This window comes from Euprymna scolopes, chromosome 21 (assembly GCF_053919585.1).
Source record: "Euprymna scolopes isolate OS-2025 chromosome 21, ASM5391958v1, whole genome shotgun sequence".
Classification (NCBI taxonomy): Eukaryota; Metazoa; Mollusca; class Cephalopoda; order Sepiida; family Sepiolidae; genus Euprymna; species Euprymna scolopes.
In genome coordinates, this window is record NC_136502.1 from 54,290,572 (window position 1) to 54,315,206 (window position 24,635).

At 33.9% G+C, this 24,635-nt stretch overlaps 1 protein-coding gene and 1 long non-coding RNA gene across 2 annotated transcripts in view; both read left to right on the plus strand.

The window, feature by feature from the left end:
* LOC145242818 (uncharacterized) overlaps positions 1 to 24,635 on the plus strand; it is a 230,279-nt gene that overhangs the window by 131,334 nt on the left and 74,310 nt on the right. The gene's annotated exons all lie outside the window — the stretch shown is intronic.
* On the plus strand, positions 10,361 to 23,171 carry LOC145242372 (uncharacterized). Its single transcript, XR_013862719.1, has 2 exons — positions 10,361 to 10,618; positions 22,603 to 23,171. It is a non-coding gene; the product is annotated as an uncharacterized LOC145242372 (long non-coding RNA).

Genomic DNA, 24,635 nt, shown 5'->3' on the forward strand with positions numbered 1-24,635 from the left:
TGACTTCAGTGCCAACGAATTAAACGAACGCCTCGTCGAGTTACTAATTGCCAGCACACCAATACTCGAACCACAAAAGGAACTGTTAAACAAACTGAAGGGTTACGGAATTGAGGAAGCTGTTCGATTAACCCGTTCCCATGAGGCTTCAGCAGTTTATGTCAACCAGCTCCACCAGTTACAGGAATCACCACAGATAGCCGCAATAAGCCGTGGTACACACCAGTAGCAAGGGATTGGCCGAAAACGTGGACAAACCTGCAAAAATTGTGGATGCAGTCACCATTTTGGCAAAGAACACTGCCCTACCAAAAATGATATATGCCACACATGTGGCAAAACAGGTCACTGGGTTACAGTTTACATCTCAGGGAAGCACAAAACCAAGAGACAACAAGGAAGGCCTTGGCATAACAGTCATAATCAACAATGGGAGTTTGGCAAGAAAATAAACAGCATCGCCAAACACGATGACCAAGCCATGACTAACATAGGCACGGCAATGGAGAAGCTCACCTTTAACTCCATCACAACTAACAGTGGAAAGTCATCAAACATGAAAGATCCTCAAAATGACGCATTTGTTGATCTAAGCATCAAGCTAAAGGACCACTCAGGCACTCATACCTTCAACCTGAAAGTAGATACAGGGGCACAAGCAAATACATTGCCTATCCGCATATTCCGAAACATGTACCCTAGCAGTATAGACCCAGCTGGAAACCCAATGCCCGGATTACTCACCTCAACACAATGTCTGTTAATAGCCTTCAACAATACCAGGATAAACTGTTATGGCACCACAACTTTTAGGCGCAAGTATAAAAACTCCCCATGGCTGGATACCCAATTCTATGGGGTTGATGTACCAGAAGCAGTCGTATTGGGAATGCCAACATCAGTGGCTCTTAGGGTAGAGACAATGAACTGTGCCATCTCAGCCCAGCACCAACTCATCAATAGTGTAGCTGACCTAATGCATCTATACCTTGAGAGATTTGACCGTATTGGTGAATTTCGGAACACTCACAAGCTTGTTGTCAACCCCAATGTACCATGCCACATAAACCCACCAAGAAGGACACCTATAGCCATGCACGGAAAAATCAAATTGGAACTCAACAAGATGGAAGCAAGGAGTCATTCGTCGCATCAATGAACCCACAAACTGGGTAAGCTCTCTCACTTATGTCACCAAACGTGACAACACAATTAGGGTTTTTTTAGACCCCCCGAGCACTAAATAAAGCTCTCATACAGCCATGCCACCAAATTCCAACTGTCGAGGAGCTCAACCACCGATTTGTAGGAGCAAAATTCTTCTCAAAGTTGGATGCTAAGTCTGGGTACTGGTCTACAAAGCTCGACCCTGAAAGTCAGCCACTAACAACTTTCCAACCACCATTTGGAAGGTATTGTTTTGAACGACTGCCATTCAGTTTGTGTGTCAGTCAGGACATCTACCAACTCGAGATGGACAGAATACTCGAGAAATGCACTGGTGCTTGTGGTATAGTTGACCATATCACCATATATGGGTCGACAGAGCAGGAATATGACGAAAACCTAAGATGTTTCATGGAGGTCGCTACCGAAGAAGGCCTTACCTTGAACTCGGAGAAGTGCAAGATCAAATGCCATGAAATATTCTTTTTTGGAAACCTGTACACACACACCGGACTAAAACCAGACCCGGCGAAGGTACGTGACCTACAGAAAATGTCTGAACCACATAACAAGACGGAACTACAACAATTCTTGGGTATGATGACATACCTGTCTCGTTTTATCAAGGACTTCAGTTCCAAGACAGCAGTGTTGCATGACCTATTACGCAAGGACTCTGCTTTGCAGTGGGAACCTCACCATCAGGAAGCTTTCAAAAAGATAAAAATATCTGAAACGTCCCTGCTCCACTATTTTGACCCTAGAAAACCGATATACATGCACTGTGATGCGAGTTTACATGGAATCGATGCAGCTCTGCTACAACCAGATGAGGAGGGCAATCTATTGCCTGTTACATATTCTAGCAAGAGCCTCACACAGACAGAACAGAGATACATTCGTGTAAGGGTCATCTTAGGGTCCCTGGACATTCATATTTAGGAGGGGGAGATAATTCCTCTAAGTCCATAGGTACCATGGGGGAAGGTTTAGGTTCAGAAATGGAAAAATCAGCATCAGCATCAGGATCAATGGGCATTGGAGAAGATATCTCAGGTGTTGTATTTTGTTCTTCTGTAAAAGTTGGATTAGCTAAGTTATTCTCTGCGCAAGGATTGTTCGACTTTTCTGGATGAACCAAGGTTTCAGTTGGGGTCATCTTTTTAGATAGTCAAGTTTCCAATGGAAGCTAGGTCACGTAGAGAGATTGTAGATTCTCGTCTGTCATTAGATTGCACGTGGGCGTACTGAGGGTTTGCTTCTAAAAGTTTTACCTCATCGACCAAGGGTTCATATTTACTATGCCGAACATGACGACGCAGTAATACAGGTCCTGGTACAGTTAGCCAAGAGGGTAGAGAATGATCACTAAGTGACTTCCGTTGGTAGGAAAATAGTCTCTCATAAGGAGTGGCATTAGTTGCAGTACACAGTAGGGCTCTGATTCAGTGTAATACTTTGGGAAGTACAATTTCCCACCGTGATTCTTTGAGCTTACTAGAAGCCATAGATATAGTTTTCCATATAATGCCATCGTATCGCTCACATTATCCATTTCCTCGAGGATTGTAAGGAGTAGTCCAGCTAGTTGATATGCCTTAACTTGTGAGATACTCCCGTATGTCTTTGGATACAAATGAAGTTCCTCAATCAGAGTGGATGTATGAGGGTGTCCCAAACATTGTAAAAATTTGGAATAAACATTCGATTACTACATTAGTAGTTATATTTGCACAAGCAAAAGCAAATAGAAAACATAAGTACTTATCCACTACTACTAGTAGGTACCGGTTCTTCGATGTAGATGGGAGCGGTCCTTTGAAATCTATGTTGAGTCTTTCCATTGGCTGAGTAGCTTTGATAAGAGGGGTTGAGTTTGGAGAGTGGAACCTTGGTTTCCATCCTGCACATATGGGGCATTCGGCACACACTTTCTTGATTTCTTCTATCGAATAAGGAAGATTTCGAACTTTCACAAAATGTGCTATTCGTGTGATTCCCGGGTGGCAGAGAGATATATAGATATCTGATAGTTTAGCTTTGTTATTGATGGCTCCACAATAAGCTCGTGGGAGTGCGTCAGCAGAAATATTTTTTTCTTTCTGGCCAATACATGATATCATAATCGTAGCATCCCAATTCCATTCTCCACCTTTGAATTTTATTGTTTTTAATTTTTCTGGGTCTTTTTAAATTGAACATGTAGTTCACTGCTCCTTGGTCAGTAACAATTATGAAACGCCTGGTAGATAGGTAGTGTGACCATTTTTTGCTTCCACAATAGCATACGCGTCTTTTTCGACGGAAGCATGTTTGCGTTCAGCGTGAGTAAGAGACCTTGAGAAAAAGGCAACTGGTCGACCAGCTTGCTTAAGACTGGCTGCTATAGTGGTATTTGAGGCATCAGTTTCAACCACTAGAGGAAGATCTTCAGTTATTGAATAGATCAGAGACTTTCCAATTTCGTCTTTGATGTTATTGAAGGCCTTCTTAGATTCTGTGTTGATGCGAAAAGAGTCATTGTTAACAAGCGGTTTTATTTTCTCAGAGAATTTAGATATCCATTGCGAATAATATAAAAATAATCCAATGACTCGGCGCATAGCAGCCTTGTCTTTCGGAAAAGGTAGATCATTCACCATCTGGTTTAATTGTTCCGTGTGTTATTGTGTAACCAAGAAAATCTATTGAGGTAGTTGACAATATAGACTTTGCTTCGTTGAAAGTCAGGTTATGGACCTGAGCAACTTTCCAAAATTTGCAAGATTTTCGTCATGCTCCTTTTGGGTATTCCCGACTATAACTATATTGTCAACATATGCATGACCTCCTTGCAACTTATGTTGCTTGATGATGCTGTCCATCGTCCTTTGGAAATAAGCGACACCATTAGTGACGCCAAATGGAACTCTACAAAACTGATATAATTTTCCGTTCACCTCAAAGGCAGTGTAGATTTTCTCTTCCTCTCGAATGGGTATCTGGTGATACACACTCTTTAAATGCAGGGATCTGGAAATTTTATATCTGGAAATTTCAGCAGAAAGATTATCCATCCTTAGTAGAGGGTAAGCATCTAACGATGTGAATCTACTGATTGTTCGACTGTAATCAACAACCAATCTTTTTCTGTGACGCTCACCAGTAACTATTCAAACTTAGGCTCTCCAAGGTGAGGTACTTTCTTCAATTACTCCTTCCCGGAGCATTTTCTCAATTTTTGACCATATAAATTGTTTATCTTGATTTCCAAACCTCCTAGATTTAGTGGTAATAGATTTACAGTCCGGGGAAAGGTTTGTGAAAAGAGATGGTGTTTCTACTAAAGCAGACTGTACACTGCAGGAAACAGAGCTAGGGATTTGAAGACTTCCCTTATGACCACCAAAGTTAAAAGAAACACTAGAATACTGCCTCATGAAGTCTCAGCCGAGAATGACATCACTGCAAAAATCCGGTAAAATTCCAAATTTTGTGTTAGCATACCACTCACTTTGTAAATCGATATTAACGGTACACTGTTCTTTCACCGAAGCATTAAGTGATCAGGAGGCCATATGTACCCTTCCAGTAGCTGGTTGTACTTTCAATTTATTTTTCTTAACAAAGTCTTCCGAGATGAAGGATCCAGTGCTCCCAGTGTCTATCATAGCTGTTACTTCAGTTTTCCCAACTATAATGTATACAGAAGTTGGTTCTAAACTACCCGAAGAAGAAGCAGATGTATTTTTAAAAAAATTGTTTTTCTTTGTTGGAGGATCAGACAATATGAACATTAGCTTACGTAATTGTGAAGATGCTGACGTGGCTTGAGATTGTGCAGTCACACACACACACACACACACACACACACACACACACACACACACGTGTGCAAATAAACGAACCTTTATTCATTTCAATTTTCCCCGCGCATTTTGCAAAAATATATGTTTTGCCAGCAACAGCACAATTTCAAATACACCCACACACCTTTCTCAAACAACAAAAGTAAAAATAGTATATTTTTGGCGGACGTAGTTGAAAGCACCATCAAGTGACACAATTAGCCAATGGGAAAATTAAGATCATCTTTTTAACGATTTTCCAAAAACCAAAGTATATCAGCAATAGCAATCGTTTTCTGGAGCCGGCCAAAATGTATAAAACAGTCGTCTACTGAGAGATTTCAGCTTCTTCCCTCTCAGCTCCCCTTGACGACTCAACGAGAATATGCCTCGTGTTCACAACATTGTCACCGCTAATACTGTCAACACCACCATACACACGCCATGCGGACACTCAAAAATCACTTGTGCACACACGCATTCATTCCGCACATCTTCTAAATTAATAAAAACAAATCACTCTCTTCTCGAATTACTTTCCTCATGGGACATTTTAAGTAAGGCGAACTTCGCCAGAAAAACACAAACTTTAAATTCATAACCTTCAAAACTCATTAACGGAATTTTGGGTTCGTTACCAAAATCCGTTTTCCATGGTAACAAAAATGAAAGAAAAAATGGGGAAAAAGCATTTAAAGCAAATTTGTTTGAAATAGGAAACTAATAGAAATGAGCAAAAGAAACACAGACCCGAATGTGTTTAAAATGATCCAAATTTATTAAAATAAAAAGTTATTAATTGCCTTTATTTCCCAAAGCTAGGGTTTTAAAGAAATCCTTAAGAAACATTTAAAATAAATTTTTAAAAAAACAATACAAAAAAGACGACAATTTTTACTTGTAAGAAAGGCTGAAAGAAAAGAACATATAAAAACAAAAAAAAAATAGTTCTTTTGAGTCCTTGTTTAAATTCAGTCCTTCTTTTAACAAAGTGTTCACCATTTCTACAAAATGATTTTTTTTCTTTTCCGAAAGGAATCACAAACAAATAAAGTCTCTTTGACCTTAAATGGGAGAAAGAGGTAAAATATTTTTCCTTTGTGTAGGCTCAGATACCTTTAAATTCAAAGGAAAGAAACGAAAGCAATAAAGCCGCTTTGGTAGGCTTTATATGTACAAATGAAATAATTCACGGGATAAATTCTGGTATTAATGGAATATTTTTTGTGAAGGAAACTTCAGTTGAATAATTTTTCCTGGAGGTCACATGTGCCGATAATCTGCTCGACTTGACGGCGAAATAAATTTCTGTTCTTTGCAGAAAAGAAATTCTCAAAACACAGCCAGTTTCTTCTGTTAATCCCTTAGAGACTAATTATTTTCCAGTTGTAAGACCTTGTTGTCTTTTAATAACTGGGACTAATTTTCCAGTAAATAAAACCTTGTACTTGTTAATAACTGGAACAAAATTACAATGAAACTTTAGTAAATCTTTTTCTAAAGGAGAAAGAAAGGAAAAAAAACCGTGACGAATTTAACGTCAAATCTCTTTGACGGAGCACGAAATAAAACCTCCTCCTCGCAGACAGGTGATCTTCGAACTGATGAAAATGAGCAAAGGCCCTTTCTTCCTCCCTTCCTCATCCCCTTTCCAAAGGGAGGGAGAATAGTAGACTGCTGGAAGTGAATTATGACGATGATGATGATAAAGTGACCTGCAAACGGCCGGTCAAAGAGTGCTAAATGCTGAGATGTTGAATGTGTGTATATAAAATAATAAATAAAAATTATTTCTTTATTAAAATTTCAACATCATTAATTCCACGACGGACTTTCACCTAACATTTTTAATTACAATGACTTTGAAAGAACCTTCACCAGTTGGACCTTTGTGTAATCACCTTATTGCTTTTGTTGCAAAGAAAACACGATCGTGTTCTTCAAATTCTATTTTCTTTAATAAATAATTTCCTACCCCATCGATTTTCGTAAGTTTTCGATATAATCATCTTAATAATACGAGGAATACGTAGATACCTTTGTTTTCATGTGAAATTCAGTAATTTCCTAATAGTGTAGAAGCGTCAAAATTTCTTTTTAAATTATTAACAGTAAGATTGTCTTTATTCCTAATAAGTTTTAAAACCGAATCTACCACATTTTATTTTTTCATGAACCTTGAAAAATTCAATCATTAACAATAAAAAATAATTTCGGAAATCGTTTGAAATTTTACAGGTAAAAACTGTTGAATGTAAATAATAAATCATTTTTTTTTTAAATTTCGTAAAACTTAAATAATTTTAATATTTTCCAACTTCGTTTTCTACCAGAAAAATCTATAAAAATCATATAAATCAACAACGTTTGTGACTCCAAAATTAATATATTTATTTCATCATTCCAGTATATTTTAATATGTAAAAAAAAAACAAAAAAAAACTAAGATGTGAATCCTGTGGGAACATGATGAGAATTAGCAGCGAACCGGATGTTAATGTATCCACCATGAGAGACAAAATGAAAAATCGTCTTTTGCACATGGCTCCACGCATCGCTTCCGCTTGGGAAGAAAAAAATAGGATAACCACAAAATAGTTATCGACCAATGGCAGAGCTCCGCACCTAAAATAAACACCTCGAATATCACAGTCACTGGGAGCCGGTTTGTCACTATAAAACGAGGGATTTTAGGGAACCAGAAGTGAGAGGAGGAAAAAGAAGACGAAGACGCCAGGCTGCTAGCTGCTGATGAAAGAAGTCACCCGCTTTCCAGTTACAAGCCAGGACACGCATCACCGACAGCAGGATGACCGGCCTACCCCTACCACATCCATCGTCCAAAAGATAAGTTACGTTTACAAACATCCATTCCTTGTCAATTCATACATACCTACAAACATTTTACAAACATCCATTCCTTGTCAATTCATACATACCTACAAACATTTTACAAACATCCATTCCTTGTCAATTCATACATACCTACAAACATTTTACAAACATCCATTCCTTGTCAATTCATACATACCTACAAACATTTTACAAACATCCATTCCTTGTCAATTCATACATACCTACAAACATTTTACGAACTTTCATTCCTTGTCAATTCATACATACCTACAAACGTTTTACGAACATTTATTCCTTGTTAAATCGTACATACCTGCAAACATTCTACAAAGATTTCACCATAATACAAACTGTCAAATATCTCCATCGGACAATCTATTCTTCATTAAATCACATTCCATCCTACGAACACTTTGCCTCTCTTAATACAAGTTGTTAGTAGTAAATAAAATCGGCTCTCAACCTTCAATATTCGTCTGTCTTTAATTATATGGAGTCAGAATCTACACACTTCCAACGTTGTTCATTTCATGTATTCTTTGTTGTGACCTCTATGGCGTCCTTCCTACCCCTAATCCTACCATAAAAACCGAGGCCATAATCCCTCCTTCGAAAAAAAAAAAAAATTCTGATAAGATCGCGTGGTATTATAAAAATGATTTTTTTCTATATTATTTTATTTCAATTTATATATAGTTCAGCTTTTTTTAAATAAGTCTGTAAAAAAAAATTAACGAAATCGATCAATTGTGTTAAAGCAAAATATGTCTCGCACCACCAACTTCAAGAAACAATTGAAACGGATCATGTCCCGTCACCAACAGTTGAGGCTACACCTACTCCGCCGAGACGCTCCAGGCATGTGAAACATGCCCCAGAGTGGCAAAAGGACTTTGTTATGTGAAAAAACACATAAATGACATTCATGCACTCTTAGTGCACATCAGTTGATTCCTACGTGCAGTGGAATCAACCAGGACTTCCTATTATCTACCCATTTACACTATACCCAACATTTCCATATGTTTCTTTGTTTTCAAGTTTTATATGTCTTTTTCAATCAGTAAGTCTAGCATATCACACCAACATACATATGGCTTCCTTACTAAAAGACTTGGAGGGGAGATATAGGATTATCAGACAATTATGGTACATGTATACATATTTGTTTATTAGTCACGTGTGTACTTATCGCAGTTTCTGTTTCTGTTATTTTCAGATCTTGATCATTGTTTAATCAACGAATAAAGATTGACAAATAGAGCAGAATCTTATTAAATAGGATTAGTGAATCTCTCGATGGAGGCTTCCTTTCTAGGGCAATTGCTTTTGAGATATCAAAGGCCTTTGATAGAGTATGGCATAAAGGTCTCCTTCACAAGATCTCCAGCTATGATATAGCTGGAAATGTCTTCTCGATTATTTAATGATTTCTTTCTGATAGGTTCATCACCTTAAATAATCCAATTTACAAAATTTCCACTACTAACAGTGTGTGTGATTATCATGAAAAAATAGAAGCTTGGCTTTAGATGCATTAAAATTAACCAGCCACCTTTTCCCCATTGTAACATGTGTTCAAGATTAGAAGAGAAAGACTCCAAAAGATCTTTGTCATTGTCGGCCTTTAAGGTGTTGCCATAGATTGTGGTGTCGTCTACAAATGATCTAAGAATGTATAGGAGGTAAATGTAGTGCATTTCTCTCCTAATAATTACTTAAATAAACACAAGGCCAAACGACATTGCTTTTAACAAAACAACAACCAAGGGTTTATTTTTTATTTTTTTTAAGGCGAGATTGTATCTCAGACTGGAGAGAAAGAAAGAAAGTATAAATGTCTGTTTTAAGGTGTCATCTGCCATCAGACTGCTGTCATCAACAAGTAGCAGTGGGGGGAGGGAGTGAGAGAGGGCTGTATAGGTTGCTTGCTGGCGTCCCATCTGTCAATAGCAGCTGAGATCCCAAAGGGCTAAAAACAAAGTTCTTAAGGGAACGGCTAAAATCAATGCAATGGTCAGTGCGGCCGAATCACTTTGGCACAGAGGGCATTGATCCGCTTATAGTAAATATTTTGTTAACTTGCTACAAATGTGATCTGGGATATCATTAATGAACAGGAAGAATTTTGGGTCCAGGCTGGAACCCTGAGGGATAACAGCATTGATACTATGAGCTTCAGATTTCCACCCATTCACGACTACTCTTGTTTGCATAGTAAAATGGAAATAACTGAAAGATTTAAAGAATAGAATGGTCACCAGGTAGCAAGTGCCGTCTAAAATAAAAACAGAATTCTGCTAATGCAAAAAGTTTTATACAAGAGATAAGAATATAAAAGTTATTTTTAGTGTAAGTAAGTATTTCGTTGTTGTATATAAAAATAAAAAAAGCAACTTTGTTTTCTTTTCTCTTGACATCCGTGTCGTTACAAAATTTTACCAAAACGTGTCTCCACGCGTAACGAATGAACGGAACTGTTTACACAGGTGGCGAAATAACAATGAACACCGCACCCTGTTAACCTTTCATTGTTTGTCTTTAAACGATTTCACGTTTAAATCGTGTTTTTCATATTTTAATTTATATTCGTTTCAATTTTCATCTATTTCATTTTTTTTAATGCATTAGGCACACAAAATTGAAATGTGGTTGGTTGTTGAAAGAAATCCCAACAAACCGAATAAATGTGAGAGGAAAAGAAAAAGAAATCATCCCGTTTTCTAGTTCTTTCTGTTTTAACACATTGCAATTTCCTTGGATGAAAGGTAAGATTTTTCCACGTTCTTATTGTTCAATAATTATAAATAATTTTAAATATTTAAATAAATATATTCATTTTTCAAATCAATAAACATCTTGATTCCGCTCTTGATAAAAAGTTTTTAAAAAGTTATTTGCTAGACATCTACCATTAAATAAATATGAAATCATTTTATTTGAGGTGGTTAAATTTATTTAATGTTATTTGCGTTCTTTCCCAGAATTATAGTCATAAAATAAAAACAAAAACATAGAAAAATCTCTATGATGTACGTACCGTGACAAAACGAAAATATCATTGCAGTAATGCCGTTAAATAATGTTTACGACGGGTGATATGAGAAAAACAAGGCATTACAAATGTTGCTTATCTCAAATAGGGTTTGTATTACTATTAGCATTACAAGTTGGGGTTTGTATTATTACTGTACACATAGATTCGAAAAAGTTGTCAAAAAACAAATATATAACAAATAAATGTTATCAAAGGCAAGATAAGTTACTTTTCTACCTAACTGGATATATATTTTTGTGTTTTTATTCAATGTAACATGTTTATTCAGCTCGAAAAACATGCAGTGTTTACCGATGTATTGGAAAATTCAAAATGGCGCCCAACACTCTCTTTAACATGATAAGTTTGGGAAAAGGTGTTATAAATAATAAACTAGACAAAATACTATTAAAAAAACATCGAATATATGCCAACTTATGTCACGGTAACATATAATGAGCGAATTTCTAACAGTATTTTGTCTACTTTATAATTTATAACATCTTTTCCTGAATTTCTATGCTGATGACATGACCATCTACGGCAACACATCAAAGGCTGTAAATGACAAAGTTCTCTCTGATTCTCTCTCCTCTGATCTCGAGCACGTGGTTCAGTGGGGGAAGTCGTGGCTGGTTACCTTTAATGCATCTAAAACCAAACTTCTATCTTTACATAATACTCTGATCCCCATCTGGCATCAATTGAAATGGATGGCTCTCGTCTAGGAGAAGCCCCGTGTTTTGATAAGCTTCTGGGTTTGTCCTTTACTCCTGATCTGAAATGGAACACGTACATCAAGTCTGTTGCCAAGGTCGCTGGAAAAATGGTGGGATCCTTCTACCGTTCCAGAAGATATCTCACTACTGATGCAATTCTCTATCTATATAAAAGCCAAGTACGTCCAAGGATGAAATACTGCTGCCATATCTGGGCAAGAGCTGCTAAAAACAGCCTATCCTGCCTTGACAGAGTACAAAATAGACTTTGTGGCTTAGTGGGGGAGGCCCTTTTCTCTACCCTGCAACATCTCTCCCACAGAAGAGACGTTGCGAGCCTATCCTTGTTTTATCGTTATTCCCATGGCAGGTGCTCATCTGAACTCCAATCTCTGGTCCCTCCCTCGCCGATCTTTCACGAAAAACACCCGTCTAGCTGAATCCACTGTGAAAAATTTCCCCCACTCTTTATCTGTGCCTAAATCAAAACGTGGATTCCATGAACAAAGCTTCTTTCTTAGAACTGCACGCCTGTGGAACTCTGTTCCATCTGCCTGCTTCCCACCTGACTACAACTTGGATGTTTTGAAGTCCAACGTTAACAAATTCCTAATGAACCGCCCCCTTAAGTAAACACTTCATCAAATCTCCACACTAATGTACTGTACTTGCAATAACCCTTATCCCTGAGTGGCTTCCTGGCCTTGATAAGTGGTGACCTCCATGTAAAAAAAAAACAAAAAACTTACCGTGTTAAAGAGAGTGTCGGGCACCATTTTGAATTTTCCAATACATCGGTAAACACTGTATGCTTTTTGAGCTGAATAAACATGTTACATTGAATAAAAACACAAAAAATGTATCCAGTAAGGTAGAAAAGAAACTTATCTTGCCTTTGATAACATTTATTTGTTATAAATTTGTTTTTTTGACAACTTTTTCGAATCTATGTGTACAGTAATACAAGTTGATTTTTTCTTTTTAGATAATTCTTATTTTATCAACTTGAATGAAAAGAGCTATGTAAAAGATGCTTAAAACCGTTTGAATTATGCAAATACCATCAGTAGTTCGAAAGTTATAATAATTTTAAGTGCCAAAATTTAGGCTTTTCCGTGGACATTTTTCTTTAGAAATAGTGGGCTAAATTACGGACCTCAACATTTCAAGAAATTCGGTAATTTCGCCACCATTTATTTATTTTTCAAGCTATTCCCATTCAACTTGGCACTCTTATGTAAAATTGTGTGCTTTTTTCTGGTTATGCAGTCAAATTTGATGTATCTCTTTACCATAAGTCATGACTTATAAATTCAGATGTACAAATTTCAATTTTTTTCAACTGGCGCATGGTATCATACAGTGGGTGTCTATTCATGAACAAAATTAAGTATTATAGTTGTATTTAAATATAGCTTTATTGAGAGTAGGCGTTTTCCTGCCTCCTCACCAAACAAGAGCTTAACCTGGGTGTAGCCATTGAATGCCTAAAGAGCATTCATGGCCGGTATTTACTACGCTCTTCAAAGAAAAAAAAAATGAGTAGATATGAATCTCAGAAATAAATCAAAGAAAATTTTTCATATAGATTTTGGATTTCTGTAAAAGATGGAAATTCCCATAGTCAACCAGAACTTATGCATTTGGGGACCAGTCCAATTTTCAATTTTGTAAATCCTTTCTATCTGGCCCAAAATATAGTCCTATTTTCTGAAATGTAACCATAAATCGTTGATGTAACTTTCACAATACCAGGATACCAGGAATCCTGATAAGCAACAACTATATATTCACGAGTTGATGGTAATTTTTGTCATTTCTATTCTGTTGTTTTACTGAAAATTCAACTATGTAAACTGTAGAGGACTAGGATATATATATCCTAATCCCGTTACAAAAGAAAATAATGAAACGAATGGAATGAAGGAAACAAAAATTTAATTGCTGGATAAGATAAACGTGTTGTTTATTTACTGTTGAAAGAATGAATGTTTTAGGTATAACACGTGTTCATGTCCGCACGGGTGTAACCATTGTTTGTTGCGGGACTGGTGGTGTAGAAAGAAAAGGAAATGTGTGTTCATCTCACGTTCGGGTCACTATCGTTTGTTCGCGCGTGGGAAGAGAAGTGAGTAATGTAGTGGAAATGGGAATGATAGTCCAGCGTGTAGACAAAGAAAAAGATAGAGGGTTAAGCTGTGCGCCATTTTAGCAGTCAGCTACGTGGAGTTGTTCTCCTGCACAAGTTGTAGATAGAGAGAGAGAGAAAGTCAATCCAGGTTATGGAGATAGAAAGTGTATAAGGTGTACATACTGCTTGTTAGCTTTTTGCCCCACATATAGTAGCAAGTGGCATGAGGCGCCTGCCAAAAGGGCACGCTGTTGGTCCGTAGACCACTCACCTCAGAAGGCGAGTTGGAAAACAAAGAAGCTTGCTTTTATGGTTGTTTCCGGTGGTCTTTTGCGCATGTGTGGATTTCCTTTGAAAGGGGAAGTGACGTTGCCCATGTGTGCGTACGTGTGCGCGTATGTGTGTATGTTAGCATGTGTGTGTATACACGTGAATGTGAGTGTATATACACAAACGTGAATATATGTACGTGAGTGGATGTGCGCGCGTATGTTTGTGTGCGCGTATGTATATGACAAGTAATATAGCTTGAGATGTGAATGCATGTTTTTGTGTGAGAAAAAGGCTCGTGCAAAACAAAGAAATAAAATGATAATTTTTTACCTTGTTTCCACCTTAACATTTAAAATGATTACTTTTTAGGTTTTAGGGTATGCTGAAAACAAAAGCAAATATCGCATTTAAATTTTCTGCAAATAAGTAGCTTTCCGGATATTAAGCAATGTCATTTCTTATGTTATTGCTGGTGACCATCTTGGTACGCGAGAGCATGCAAACCTAACTCCGAGAAACTATGTACAAACATACGTACCAAGATGGCCACCAGCAATAACATAAGAAATGACATTGCTTAATATCCGGAAAGTTACTTATTTACGGAAAATTTAAATGCGATATTCATTTTCAGCATACCCGAAAACCTTAAAAGATAGTCATTTTAAAGAAAACTGTTGAGGTGGAAACAAGGTAAAAATTTTTAAAATGCATCACAATGAAATTCTTTATCGAACCGCCTAATTATTATTATTTAGATATCTTCAGTTAAAAAAAAAAACGGGTTTGTTTTACAGATTCAAAAAAATGGTCTTGACAATAAGTTAAAAATAAATTCAAGTTTCACGATATATTTTATTTAATTGTTAGGTGGAAGTACAGAATAGTTAGTAAAACACCCTTTCTTTCTCCATGTTAAGAATGGGTTTCTAAATAATAACATTATTAGTTCAGCATGGTAGCATAAGTGCACACATACCTTTTATTTGTTATATATTTTATTTTTTTTTTTTTTACCACTAAAAACAAACGTATGTACTTAGTACATTTTGTTGTTTTTTTTATGCTTTTAAGTACATGTGATGTGTACTACAAGCGTTAACAACAAAATAGTATTGTTTGGAAATCAAATTTGAAAAACTTGATAATTTTTTTTTTAATTGACAAACCCAGAATAAAAAATGAAACTTTTTTTTCTGCTTTCGTTTTGAAAGCAGAAAAAATAGCTTTCTATTTTTAAGAAAATACAAACTCGCTAATACGCTAACCATCGCTGTCATCGTTTCTCCTTAAGCGGTTTGAATTTCTATAAAAGATAAAATTGTAAAGAAATTTCTGCATAATTAATAATTATCAAATATTTACATATTATACATGAAAATAATTCTGAAACTATTATCTATATGAAAATGGATGATATATACCGATTTGTCGTAACTTTGCTTCCTATGGTCGTAAAAATAAAAATCAAACACCAGTAGAGGTGGACTTCTTTGTTTAAATAGCCTGTAAAATTTCAGCCATATCCAATCAAATTTAACCTGCGCATATGTATCCAAATGTAATGTATGAAATGTAAATATTGAAAAAACTGTTTCCCTTTTTGCTGTCATAATTTTTTACCGTTTTTTCATTTTTAACTTGGAGCATAAAAATATTGCACGCATAAAAGAAAAAAAATTAACATCATTGGAATGCTTATTCTATTCTCTTTTCAGCAATGTAATTCTTTTAAAAATTGACCAACATATAAAAAAGATATGACTTGTTGAAGCACATTAGGTAAGTGATATTGCAGCTGTCCACGAAAATACAGCATACGCTTGTAATGCTATTATTATATTCATAGATTCGAAAAAGTTGTCAAAATACAAATATATAACAAATAAATGTTATCAAAGGCAAGATAAGTTACTTTTCTACCTAACTGGATAATTTTTTAGTGCTTTTATTAAATGTAAAGTGTTTATTTGGCTCAAAAAACATACAGTGTTTATTGATGTATTTGAAAAATACAAATGGCGACGGACTCTGTTGAATATGTAAGTTTGGGAAAATGAGTTTAAACTAAAAAACTATAGAAAATACTGTTAGAAACCCACTCAATATATGTTACTGTAATAAGCTGATAGATATTCGGTGGGTTTCTAACAGTATTTTGTACAGTTTTTTTAGTTTTAATTCATTTTCCAAAACTTACATATTCAACACAGAGTCCGTCGCCATTTGCATTTTTCAAATACATCGGTAAACACTATCTTTTTCGAGCTGAATGAGCACTTTACATACAGTAAAGTAAAAACACTAAAAAATATCCAATTAGGTAGAAAAGTAACTTATCTCACTTTTGATAACGTTTATTCGTTATATATTTGTTATTTGACAAGTTTTTCGAATCTGTGTGTACAGTAATACAAATCTATGTGTACAGTAATACAAATCTGTGTGTACAGTAATACAAATCTGTGTGTATAGTAATACAAAACTATGTGTACAGTAATACAAATCTATGTGTACAGTAATACAAATCTATGTGTACAGTAATACAAATCTATGTGTACAGTAATACAAAACTATGTGTACAGTAATACAAATCTATGTGTACAGTAATACAAATCTATGTGTACAGTAATACAAAACTATGTGTACAGTAATACAAATCTATGTGTACAGTAATACAAATCTATGTGTACAGTAATACAAATCTATGTGTACAGTAATACAAATCTATGTGTACAGTAATACAAAACCCTTAAACATTATTACATGAGGGGTCATTTCATGTAAAAAGTTAATTTATTTTACCCATCGAAACTCGAGAAATACACAATTACATTGTGTAAAGATTGAATGAATAAAAAATCAACATCGCTGTACAGTTCCCATTTTGTTGTGTAAAAAAAAAAATATATAAGAGGGGTAATGCTTACGTTGGGCGAGTCCATCCGTCGGGGGATAAAGGAACCCACATGAGTGAAGCATAGCAAATGGTTTATGGTCAGGGGGGGGGGGCCAGGTGGTTTAAAACCTATAAAAGAGGTTCTTCCATTCTTTCACCAGTTGAATTTCAGTTATTGTGGCGACCAGGCTGTTTGACTTGCTCCGGCAGGAATTTTTCATACTGTTGTTATCAGACTCAGTTGGGAGGTTGCTAAAAGAGTATTTCTTTTTTGTAACCCTGATGTTGGCCTGCTCACCTTGGAGTGTCACCCTTCAACCCATTTTTTTTTTTCGACAGTTTGACTAAAAAGCAGCCTTGACCTTGCAATCAAAAACTAAGATTGAGTCAAATGGAAACAAATCCACGGGACTTCCATGAATTTGTTTAGTTTGAATCTTTATGAATTTATGTTGAGAGAGCGAATGTAACAAATAAATTCAGCAAAATCCTTTGCGTCATCACGTGCATTTCATGGCAATTTAAACAACTTTTTTTTTTACTTATGTAGAATATATTCTAAGAATAAAACAATGAAAAAACATGAAAAATAAAGTTAAATAACTTTTAAACAATTTTGGTGCTAATGCAGAGAGTGATCCGCGCTATTTTTTAAATCGTATTTTCAAGTTTAATTAAAGTTTTATGATATGGTTTTTATTCGATTGTAAAGTTAAAGTACAGAATAGGTACAAACATCCTCCCCTCCCCATGTTAAGAATGGCTTTTTAAATAATAACTTTATCATTTCAGCACGGATCACTCTCTGCATGAGTACCACAATTTTTATTTTAAATGAAATTGTTTTTCTATATTTTAGAATGACAAATCATTTAAGCAACTTTTAAGCTACTTTTATTTTTAAGTAAAATTTAGTTTTAATTAAAAATGTAAAATAATTGATGCAGAATAAATGCACGTGGATGCAGCAAAGGATTTAATCAAATTTATTTGTGCCACTCGCTCTCTCCACATAAATTCATAAAGAGACGAATCAAACAGATTCACCAAATCCCGTTGATTCATTCTGTTTGACTCAATCTTGGTTTTTGATTGCAAGATCGAGGCTTATTAAATGTTTTAGTAAAAACATTTTGGTCAATAAAATGGCAACTGTACAGTCATATTGATTTTTATTCATGGAATGTGTATTTCTCTAGTTTCAATGGGTAAAATAATGAACTTTTTACACAAAATGATTCCTTATTCAATAATGTTTAAGATAAGCAACATTTTGAAGGCCTTATTTTTATCATATCACCCGCAAACCCTATGTAGCGACATTACCCATATTCCAAAAAAAAAAGTAGATTTATTTTTAAATAAGTAAATCAAATTTATGAGTGCTCAAGAAGTGATTGTCTCGCCAGTTATTTTGAAAAATATCTTGAGAAACAAAGAGAGATAACTCAACAATAATTTATACTTATTGGATTTATTTACAAATTCCCATTAATTGCTTTAAAATGATTTTATAAAAAATAAAACTACCTGATCAATTTATGTAATTTTGGCAATATATTTTTGTTTCGTTACGGCTACGTATATCATACATATTTTTTGATTTTTGTTTTTTTTTTTTAATGTAAAATCAATTTTGGACAAGGACCAATTTATTTAACGTTGTTTTTGTTTACTAAGACATTTAATTAAAATCAAATTTTTGTGGAAGCATGCAGGGACATATTTCAATATAAACAATTTGTATTTGGGAACAATTGTATATCACGTTTTCACTCTGACAATATTGTTACACATCAGACTATGCTAGCAAGGTTATTACATTTTGCTCAAAATTCATAATACCACTACAAACGTCCTTCCTTATTCCTGTCAATTATTCATCGTGAACCCTGCCATCCAGAAACATGGGTTAGAGAATAAAAAATCCTATAAAAATAATCAACAAAAATTTCTTTGATTAATTGTTCATTCAGCATGCAAACATGTTCTTATTCATTTAGATTTGGTTATATACATAGGTACATAATGGTGTGTGTGTGTGTGTGTGTGTGTGTGTGTGCATGTAGATAGCTTATAATTCTTTGTGTTGGAAAAAAGAGCAATAATTCAAGGATTAGAAGTCCTTTTTTTCAGTTCATTACCACGATTTTGTTAGTTTAGTTGTCTGATTCACAATGCAACAGAGAAAGTGATTCCATAACAATTATTCTCATTGTCACTCCCATATAAGTGCAAATACTTTTCTATCATCAATGTAAGATTCAAATAAGCAAATTGAATCAAATTAAATGAAATACTGTTTTCAGACTCCACCTTTTTCCCACAAAATTTATTGTGCAATCAGTTCCCTAGGTTTTGCCCACACATCAATAATCGAGTTTATATGTTTCAAGCACTACATTTTTATGGCTCGATACATAATTATTATTGTGGTTAAAAGTAAAGAACCTTACCTCATGCATCGTGCAGCTTGTGTTAGGAAAGAAAAAAAAGAGAAAATAAAAATGGCCGCCCCCTGGTATTTATGGACTGAAAATCACGTGATGTGACGAGAGAGGGGAGGGTGTATGCAAATGAGATGTGGTTGGGTCTCTCTATAAAAGAGCCGTCTTCTTTATTTTGGTTGTCAGTGTGGAAAGTGCAGAGAGAAGAGAACAGTTGGATTTGAGTTTGAGACTTGATCTGAGGTTGAGTTCAAATTTAACGCCAATTATATGATATTCTTATTGTGATATCTTTTTTTTTTTAAATCCTTCAGTTTAATGTCGGTAACCATCCCCAAATTCATGTAAACAAAAAAGGAAAGCTTTCATGGGACTGTGAAATTCATAGTTATCATAGTTACACATGTTTATAAATACTGATGGAGAACTACCGCATCTTGTCTCTGATGCTTGTGAAATTTGGACTCTGCATGTGCTGTGCTTATATAGTGTAGAATTCAGGGTCATACTCTGCTGAAAATATTTCCACTGAGAAAGTCAAGAGGAAAACTGATGATTTTTGTCTTAGATTAAGGTTTTTGCTTACCATTGAATATTATTGATGAAACACCACTTAGCTTAACCATACCAGAAAATACAATGTAAAGCCTTGCCAAAAGAAATAAATATTTTTAAGAACATTTTACTGTTTAAAAAGGATGTTTTATTTACAAAATGTTTTTTAATTAAATTGTGCATATAATAAAAGCTGCTTTTAAATAAAAATGTTTCTTTGTTTTTTTTTAATATGTATGCTTTTAAAAGTGCTATCTAACTTGTTAGAAGACGAAAGTAGACAATATGCAAAACTTTTTTTTAATTAAAATTATTTATTTAAACTTTTGTTTACAATTTCTTTTGTAGACTTTATAGAATAAAAGATGTTTATATTTTTTTCTATTAGAGAACAAACAAAAAATATAAAATATATATTTTAGAATTTTTTATCTTTTACTTTATATATATATATATAAAAAAAACTTTAGAATTTATTTGCTCCTATACAAGGGCAATATTAAAAGTTTTACTATTTTATTTAATATGAATTTTATTTACAAAAAGGTATTTTAATTTAAAATTTTCATATAAGAAAATGTGATTATAAATAAAACTGTTTTTATAATTACGCATTTTTAACTTTGCATTGAATTTATAAGTTGGAAGATCACCAAGTCAGAAGGTCACCAATCTATAGGATGTGTTTTCGAATTGACAGAGGAGTTAATAATTTATAGAACAGCTTCTAAATTGTGCAACAAAAAACTTTGCTAGTTTGAAGAAAGAATTACCTACAGGGAAGATACTCATGACTAGCAGTATCAGAATTTTTGTAGGAATTTTTGACACCCCTAACACGAAACTGCGAATACAATATAAAAATCTCGTAATTTCTCTGTTAAAAGTGGGTTATTTATTTTCTTTATGGATTATACTTCCAAAATAAACTATTACAGTTGTTTTAAAAGTAATAAAAATATTTTTATTTTTTTTTAAAACAGTAATGAATTTTCCGAACTCAATATTTTTCAATTTTTAAACTCAATATTTTTAAATTTTAAAAATCTATCAAAATTTTTCTATTGATTCTATTTTTACGATATTTTCAGGGTCAATGTGAAATTTTATGTTCTTTCCAATAAACCGAATATAATATTTTAGACAAACGTTTTTTTTAAATTCACGCCCCCCCATTTTCACGCCCCCCATTTTCACGCCCCCCCCCCCCATTTTCAACTTTCTCTTAAAAAGTAAATAATTAATTTATGTTTAATAGTTTTATATATCACAAATTGAAGAGAAAAGGTCAATAAATAATATATTCAAATTTAAAACAAAAAAAAAAATCAGTTTTTTAGAAATTTACCTGTAAAGTCCGAAGTTTAAAACCTTATTTTATAAGAACACATTTTTTCTTTTTGTCTTTTTTTTTTTTTTTAATGAAACCTTGGTCCTTGCTCCTTTAATTGAAAAAAAATTAGGGCTTGAATTACATTTTTCGAGAAGTTATAAGCTTAGAAAGATAGGGGGTCGAATAATTTACGCCTCTCATTTTGAAATGTCTATTAAAAAGTAAATAATTAATTTATGTTTAATAGTTTTATATATCACAAATTGAAGAGAAAAGGTCAATAAATAATATATTCAAATTTAAAACAAAAAAAAAATCAGCTTTTTAGAAATTTACCTGTAAAGTCCGAAGTTTAAAACCTTTAAAAAAAAAAAAAAACACATTGTTTTGTTTTTTTGTTTTTTTTAAATAAAACCTTGGTCCTTACTCCTTTAATTGAAAAAAAAAATTAGGGCTTGAATTACATTTTTCGAGGAGTTATAAGCTTGGAAAGATGGGGTGGAATTATTCACTATTTTCACGAAATTTCTGACACTGCTAACTCATGACCACTAAGGTATATCCCATGATTGACAAAGAAAAAGCTTGAAAGTGAGCTAGAAATATTCTATAGTATTCCAGATGTTAGTAAATATTGCAAATTTATTGAGCTCCTGAAATTTATCTTGGAAAATAATTTAGATGATGTTCTTAGTTAAATTACAAAACTGATAAAAATCCTCTTGACAATTCCTATGACTACTTCAGAAGCAGAACGTTGTTTTTCAACCCTGAAAAGAATTTAAAAAAAATAAGAGCACTACGAGTTCTGAGAGACAAAATGCACTTGCAGCACTTTGAATTGCAAAACAGTATTTAGCACTCATTCAGAGGTCAAGGCGAAAATTATAAATCTTTTATCGAAAATTAAAATAAGAATGAAGTTTACTTTCAAATAAAGTATGAATGAATTACAATAAAATATTTAGTTCTAATTAAGATTCTGTAAAGTTATTGTATATTTTTATATGTATGTATGTTTATGTATAGATTATGTATTTTCTTTTCCTTTTATACAATATTAAAACAATATGCAAAATTTTTCTTAGGCAGCACCTCCACTAATCTTAGTCACAAGTTGCTATTGTTTACTACCATTAAAGTCTATGTATATTTTACTGTAGAGTATATCATAATGAATGTCCATATCATCTAGGCTATGTGCTAATTGAAAATGTCATTTCATATACCAAGTATACCCTTTAAAGTGTATTCATCAAGAAGTTTTGAGTTCAAACAAATAAAACTTATAGTAATAAACTAAGGGAATAGTTACATATAAATAATAAACATTCATTTTATTTAATTTTTATTTACAGATGTTCCTGTTTGAATTTGAATGGATCATTATTTCATAGATTTACTATAAATGTAATGGGGTTCTTGTATGGAAAAGGCTATATTAAATATATATTGATAAAAAATTCGAGTGAAGAAACCTTAATAACAAGATTTCAGACTAAACTGTCAAACTTAATAGAAGAATCAAAAAGAATTCAAACTGATAAATGTGATAAATGACACAATGTCAAACTCTAATAAAAGGTTTAAACATTCACATAGAAAAAGAACAATAATCAATCCTTAAAAATATACATCTATAAAGAACAGACACGACGGATTGTGTTAACATCTATCAAAAGCTGAAAAGATGTAACAGAAAATCCTGGTAACATATACCAAAAAGAATAATTGGAAATAAGTCATTGATAAAAAAATGTGAGTCATCATTTTAAATGTATTTTTAATATGAGAAATTCAATGAAAAATTACACTTTAGTAAAGCCATATATTTGCAAAGTTTGTGACGTTTTTTCCTTCATGAAACAAGTCTGACAGAGCACATGGAAACACACAGTGAAGACAATAAATACACTTGTGAAATATGTGTTTATTCTTGTTCAAATGAACTAATATTAGAGAAACACATGTGGTCACACACTGAAGTGAAGCCATATTCCTGTGAAGTATGTGGATCCTCTTTTACAAGGAAATACACATTAGAGACGCATATTCGAACACACACCGGTGAAAAGCCATATTGTTGCAAACAATGTAGCTATCCTTTTTCTCAGAAAACAAGTCTAGTGAAACATATGCAGACACACAGTGAGGAAAAGCCATTTACTTGTAAAGTATGTGAGTTTTCTTGTTCTCGGAAATATAATTTAGTGTCGCATATGAAAACTCACAGTGGAGAGAGGCCATATTCTTGTGAAGTATGTGGTTCTTCTTTTACCAGAAAATTTAATTTAATAATCCATGTGAGATCTCACACTGGGGAAAAACCATATTCTTGTGAAGTATGTGGATATTCTTTTTCTCATAAATCAAGTTTATTGATACACATAAAAACACACAGTGGAGAAAAGCTATATTCATGTAAAGTATGCCCGTATTCTTGTTCGCAAAAATATAATTTGGTGTTACATATGAGAACTCACAGTGGAGAAAAACCATATTCTTGTGAAATATGTCAATATTCTTCTTCTTGGAAATCAACTTTAATGAGACATATGAAAATTCACACTGATAAAAATGTCTAAAGTCTCTCTGTACAGAACAACCTGGCATGAGGATACTTTTCCCTAAAAGTAAACCCTGACCAAATATTCAAAATCACATTTCGTATTTGCTGCCCAAATAAGATCTCCTCACTATGGCTAACCCACATTAACTTTTACGAGTAATGGTGCATCTTCTCCAAGTGATGTTACCTCAAGTAACAGCACAAAGCTGGACACTCCACCAGACTTGATAAATTCTTGTCCTGGAATCCAGTAAGACCAAGAGACCAAAATGAAAGGTATAGTACGAAAATGGTTATGAAAAAAAGAGGAAAACTATGTTCTTAATTTCTTTACTAACTCAGTGTTTGAGAGATAAAGAAGTTTAATGCAACATTCGAATATCTATGTATCTCATATAGAATTCAAGTGTTAGCCCCAGGTAGTGGGCCCCTTGATTTCTGAGAACTTCGACTGAAGTAAAATAAAACAAAAAGCAGGAAATAGAGACATTATACTACAGGACACAATGGAGTGTGTTAATATCTCGTTCGTTAATATATCGTTCAGTTAATATATCGTACAGTGGAGATATTAACACACTCCATTAACGACAAATATGTCGAAAGTTAAAAAGTGAATGTAGCAGGAAGTTCCAGCAATTTACTAAAAAGAGTAGCTGAAAATGAGTCATGCACCATCTAGTATGACTATGCACTTCCTACAGCTATGCATATAAAAAAACTGGGCTATTAAACTTGACATAGTGGTATGAGACAAAAAGGAGAAAGAAGCAACCTTATTTAAAAGATGTTGCATAAAACAGAGCCGAGATGGAAAGCATA